Source organism: Helianthus annuus, chromosome 16 (genome assembly GCF_002127325.2).
Source record: "Helianthus annuus cultivar XRQ/B chromosome 16, HanXRQr2.0-SUNRISE, whole genome shotgun sequence".
Lineage (NCBI taxonomy): Eukaryota > Viridiplantae > Streptophyta > Magnoliopsida > Asterales > Asteraceae > Helianthus > Helianthus annuus.
This window is the reverse complement of record NC_035448.2, coordinates 23,753,252-23,759,725: the sequence shown is the minus strand read 5'-3', so window position 1 is coordinate 23,759,725 and position 6,474 is coordinate 23,753,252.

Below are 6,474 nucleotides of genomic sequence, written 5' to 3'. Positions count from 1 at the left end.
TAGGTTTGTTGCTTCATCTATCTGCTTATCACTTAAGGCAGGTACCATATCTCATTCCTATAAGTGGTAAACAGGACAGGTCAAAACGGGTAACTTTTTTTCTTTTGTCGGGTTGATCCACACTATTTTTTTTATTATTATCTTTTTTTTTTTGTGATTTTATGTATGTTCATTGCGTTAATGGTGATTGGAAAATGGGTTGATACCTTAATAGCTAACCATTTCTTACTCCGTCACAAACATACTCACTTCATATGCAAAGGTCGTCTAGCATGTAGGTGATTGTTTATTGGTCTGGTAGATATGGATATCATATGGGTGGTTACAAAAAAGTAGGAAGAGCTACACCGATAGCGCCCCCCCCCCCCCCCCCCCCGGGACATTCATTTCGTTTTTAGTCTCAATAGTACAACTGATTACCCCTTCCCAAACCTTTCCAATTTACCACTTCTGAAGATCCATTGGAGCTTGGTGCAGAGATCGGTCGATGATGGGAGAAACCAAATAAGGCAGCTGAATCAGGGATGATTCCAACCCACGGTCCTGCGAGCTGATGCTAATGTGCGAAGGGCGAGTGAAGTTGGTGGAGCATGCAGCAAGACTTGCAACAGTTTCCAATGTGGTTAAGGGGTTGTTTGTTTCGGCTCTTAATGGGCTCTTTCTAGTTCAGACCTCTTACTGATTCACCACTTAATTGTTCAGACTGTTTGTTTCGCAAGCAAATGTCTGAATGGTTAAGACCTCTTATCTGAGTTGGTCAGACATTTGCCTCTGAATGGTTAAGCATTATACTGGTTTTTAATAGTTCAGACCTTTTACTGGTAAAATACTAAATGATTCAAAAGTTGTCAAACAGCCCCTAAATGGTTATCTGCAAGTTGTAGTGTTCTTCAAGAGATGGTGGAAGTGGGTGTTGTTTCAACGCTTTGTTTGCTGATTTAAAATATTTATATGGTGATGGTACAAATGTAGAGTGAAGCAACTTCTTATTTGTTTCTTGATTGAGTCCCTCCGTTGTACCCAATTATGGTGTTGAGTTGAATTTTGAAAGTTAGACAATTGTCAAATCATGATTTTCGTTCTTAAATTTCATTTGTGTATGTAGTTTTGGTTAAATTTCGTTTGTGTATGTAGTTTTGGTTTTGTGATTTGAAGAAGCAAGACCCGAGGCCAATTGGTTAACTTCCACATGAGAGTTCACTAAGCACCGATTAAGGATGATGAATATGGATGTAATATGCAAAATAGAAAAGGCATTAGCTTCACCACTTGAAGAGATTTTTATATGTGATTACCTTCTGGCGCGAGAATTAGTAATTATTTATCATAAAAAATAAGTATGTACGAGAGAGGGTTGAGATAGATTGTTTGAGGACAGAGGTTGCTAGTATTTATACTAGGTATTGTTACTTGTCATTATCAAGGAGATGTTGACGTCTTTAATTTGATAGGTGGTCACATCACATTACAATACGTTTCATGAGATCGTTTATGTCACCATGGTTTGTTAATGCACCATATATGATATGGACCCATGGATCAGGGTCCAAATATATTCGACCCGATCGTGCTAAGGTCGGTGTCATATTTCGTCATGATTGGTGGTGGTTTACTAAAGAACACGGGGGAACGCAACAATAAAGATGGATTTTCATCGACCGCGGGTGAATACAACACGACGATGGAGATGGCTTAATGACGACCGGGGGATGAAAAAATGGTGGTTAGTGAGTGGAGGTCACTTGTTATATTTTATATTTTTAAACAAGTATAGTAGCCTTAATAAAACATGCAACTTCAAAAACAAATAAACACTCACTTTGAGGTCCATGACCATGTGTATCAAGTTTGAGTGGAAAAAACTACATCAAAGTGTAGTCTCTCATACTCAAGAACCAAAATTGAAATATGGTAACAACACATAGATTATCTATGAAATCCTTTCTGAAAAGTTATTCAATTGAAGATAATTTTATCATCCGGTTAGAAGTTCGCTACTGAAGAAACACTGAACTAATTAGGCAACTAATCAGTTTGGTTTATGTTTCTACCATAATGGTTAATCTTCTAATAAATATCTGAGCTCCGACTTGATGTTTAAACCTGCAAAACCGAACACCGTTACTCGTCAAGAGGGGAATGTGGGGGTTTCCCTCTTAACCGGGCTCCGGCGTGAGAATAAGCGACTGCTTTGGGAGGATAATTAAGTGTTAAGAGTGAGAGTAGAGGGAATAGAATGTTTAACCTGTGGAGTGAGGTCTCTATTTATAGCCGGAGAGGTGTAAGAGGGTATGGGCTGATGGGCCTTGGGCCGGTGATTAGCAACATAACGGATATGCTCTTTGTCTCACTGGGGTCGACCGTTTAGTGGCTTCTAGAAGCTCTTCGGCGCTGGCGCGCCTTGATTGGAGCCACGTGTCATTGTTGTCGGCCCTGTCGTCCTTCTGCCATCAGCAGACAAGTGGAGATCGTGGGACAGATGTCTCCGTCCTCTGATTGGTGCCACGTAGGCGTCCTTGAGTACTTCTCGTCAGACGATCGTGGCGCACGATTGAACAGAGCCTGCTGGATGCTCATTGGCTCTTTTTCTCTGCCACTTGTACCTTGTGTACTACCTGGAGCGGCTTTGCGCTGCTTCCTTGTGTGACTCTTGCTGAGCACGTAACTGACTTGCGCGGGGTTTGGGGTTGACTGTGTGCTCCTTCAGTATGCTAAGTGCTGTTATCGGAGCTTCTTGTCGGCTAACCCTCGCGCGGCGCAGTATAGGAGATGTGTAACTCGCGCAAGGCTCGTGGTAGAAAGTTGTGAATAAGGAGTATGGTTCCTCGCGCAACCTTGACGGAGGTTTGCGCGACGTTTTTGGGACCATACCCCTTCAAGTCCCCCCAGTCCAGTGCTGCACCATGCGCGAGGCAAGTGGTTGGAGCTCTGGACTTAGAAAATAAAAGTTGAAGAAAATGCTTCCTTGATTCTGGCGGACGTGGCGCGTGTATGCTTTATTGGCTACAATGGCGCGACTGCCAGGCTTGGTTCTAGTTGGGTTATTGCCTTTCATAAATAGGCGCGAAGGTTGCTAAGGACTTGCTACACTGCGCGGCCTTGGTAGCTTTTGCATGAAGCTAGTTTTAATTTATGGCGGGAAAAACTTCGAAATTTGAACTCTGATAAGTTGGTGAGAAATGTCGTTGATGTTGACGTTTGAGTTGACCTGTTACACGGCTGTCGTCAGGTTATCCCGACGGTTCGGCTTTCCGTCAGGCGAGTGAGTCTCACGCGCGCGTGATAACCGTCACTCCGGGATTCCCTCCTTACGTGTCATCTTCTGATTGGTTACGTGCGCGGCGATCGCGGCACGTTTACCCATCGCATTAAATGCGATGGGTATATATATCCGAAGAGATGTGAGAGGTTATCACTTTTCTCTTCTACTATTGCTATCTATCTCGTTTCTTCTCTTTTATCTCTTCGAATCTTCAAACCTTACAGCAGATCTTCAAGATCTTTCCTCTTATCTTCGAGTTCTTCAAGAAAAACTTGAATCTTTATCATGGCTGAAGAACATCAAGAGGGTGTTCCTGGGGAGGAGGGGCCGGTCCCAGTTCTCCGGTGGGACTTAGGTCTTTTTGAGCAGATTGTTAGGAGTTTCCGGTTTCCACCGGAGTGGGATGCACGATATCCGGCACAGAATCAGACGGCCGCCGACGCACCGCCGGGTAACATCACCTTATTTGAAGATTTTTTCCTTCAAGGCAACTTCCGGCTGCCGGCGACGAACTTCATGGGGAACACCTTGCACTTCTACAACTTCCATATTTCCCAGATGAGCCCTCCTGGGATGGTTAGGGTTCGTCATTTCGAGTTCTTATGCCGAGCCCATGGCATTGAGCCGTCTGTAGAGAAGTTTCGGGCCTTTTATCAGCTTCAACGGACGATGGGCTTCTTCTCGTTTGCCAGCCGTGGTGCTGCAAGGAAGATCTTATTAAACCCACCGAAGAGTTTCCATGATTGGAAACCAAAATTTTTCTTTATTCGAGAGGAGGTGCTTCCGATTGCCATGCCCTTCCGAGATTGGAGCAAGCCGGTGCTGAAACAGGATCTTCCGATCCCAAAACACGAACGGTGGTATCAGCAACTAACTCCTACCCCTAATCGGGTATTTGGGGAGAATGTATTGGTTGCGGCGCGCATGAGTGACCAGTGGTCACCTGACAGCAAGGAAGTGCCAGTCTTAAAGATTGATGATCAAGGTCAGTGATCTTCCTACCTTCCCTGGCTCCGTGCTTTATGCTTTACTTTACTTATTCGTTTCGATGTGTAGAAGCGCAACTGTACCAAGCTGCTTTTGCTACTTTTGGAGGATCTATGGGCGTGCGCCCACTTCGCGATGATGAGGAACGCTGGTATGAGCAGATCAGGGGCAATTTCATGTACCCGGTTGCTGATGCATTTGCCTCGCCGCCTACTGCAACCGAAGGTGCGCAAATACCTAAACCTCGTCCTTTGCGCTCTGTGACTTCTGCTGGGAAAGAGGTTGTCTATCTTTCCAGCGAGGAGTCTGTAGGGTCGTCGAACGGCGAGCTAAGTCCGTGGTCTAACATCTTTGCAGGTGTGTTGCGCGACCTAGGGATTGACCCTGAAGATAAGAAGAAAAAACCTTTGAAGAAGAAGAAGAAAAACTTGAATCCCGAGGTGACCAGTAAGGGGGCTGGGAGTAGTCGCGCAACCGCTGGTGCTGCTGGTAAAGGTACTCTTCGCCTTCGACAGAGTGACTTAAAAGATTATGTGATAATTAGTGATTCACTTAAAGACTTGTCGCGCGCAGCTGAGAAGAAGACTGGAGCGGGTGGTTCAAAAAGCTCCGGAAGCGCGGGTTCTCGTAACCCTGATGCTGGTGCTACTCCTTCTACTGCTGCGCATGAGGAGGAGGAAGAAGAGGAAGAAGAGGAGGTTACTGAAAAGCTGATCAGCAGAAAGAGAGTCAGAAGCGAGACCACAACTGCTGTGGCTTCTGTGGCGGCAGCTGGTGCGATTCCCTTGATTGGGAAAACGAGCAATCTGCGCTCTCTTTATAAATTCTCTCCTGGTAAGTTCTTAACTTCTCTTCCTTTTGTTACTTTCTCTTCTTAATCACTTGGTTTCTGCAGAGACCAAGAAGCCCACCCCTGAGAAGGATGTTAAGTTTACCGAGCCAGAGCCGAAGAGGCCAAAGATTACCATTAAATCTTCTAAGATTGTTGGGGCTGAGTCTGCCAAGGAGAAAAATGTTGCTGAGGGGGATAAAGCGAAGGCTGCTGAGGAGAAGAGAAGGGTTGAGGAGCGTCGCAAGAAGGTTGAGGAAGAGAAGAAGAGGAAAGCTGAGGAAGATAAGAAGGCTGAGGAAGCGAAGAAAAAGAAAACCGCTGATATGGAGAAGGAGAAGGAGAGGAAGAAAGCTGTGGAAAAGGGCAGCGGTGATCAGGATATTGTGATCACCACGGGGCCTGTGAAGCCTCATCAAGAAAGCAGGAGAGAGCCTGAGGTTGAGAAACATGTCCACCCCACGCATACTGAGGTCCCTGATCGCACCAAGGTAACTTCTGCCAGGGGATCGGGCCGGTATGTTTCTAGCGGCGTGAGCTCTGGTGGGGCTGGGGGTTACAACCCACAAGTTATTGGGGCGAAGGATACCCTTGGTGATATCTATTAAGAGTTACACTGAAGAGGAACGTGGTAATGCCCCTCACCAAGCTCCCTGGGGTTTGAAGCAAAGGGACACCTTTCAAGAGTTCGGACCATGCCGCGATTGGTTCTTAAATTCCTTTACTCCTGGTGAGGTTAATCGGCAGAGGGCGAAGACTCATGAGAGCCTATATCGCACTTATGTGATCGGGGAGGCCAACACGCGCGCTGCCAATCATCAAATAGTTCGTGAGTGGCGAACGATGGTTAGGGAGCGAGCAGATTGGGAGAGCTACCGCGAGCGAATGTTGAAGTGTATTAGCGAGTTTGAGAAGTCAAAAGCCTCTTTTGATGAAGAGAAGGCAAAGTTTGATGCTGACAAGAAGGCGGAGGAATGGGGGCGTGAGGGCCTGAAAAACAAACTTCAAGCTGCTGAGCAGCAGCTGGCTAAGGAGAAGGCCGAGTTCAAGCGCATATGTGAGAAGGACAATGAACGCGCGTTCGCGGCTCGTAACAAGATTGTCGATCTTGAAGCCAAGGTTGTTGAGCTGACTGCGAAGGTAGAGGATGCGCAAGCTGCACAGGCTGCTAAGGAGCAGATTCAGGTTTGTAAAACTTACTCCCTTTCCCTCTGTGCTCGATTTGCAAAATAGCCTAAGTCCTTTTGTCGCTTTTTAGGTTGAGTTGGCTGATGTGAAGTTGCAGCTGTCAAACAAAGACAAGGATCTGCGGGCCAAGGATGTAGAGATCGCTGAACTGAAACGCCGCCTGAATGATCAAGTTGATAAATGCGAATCCTTGGAGATCGATCTTGCA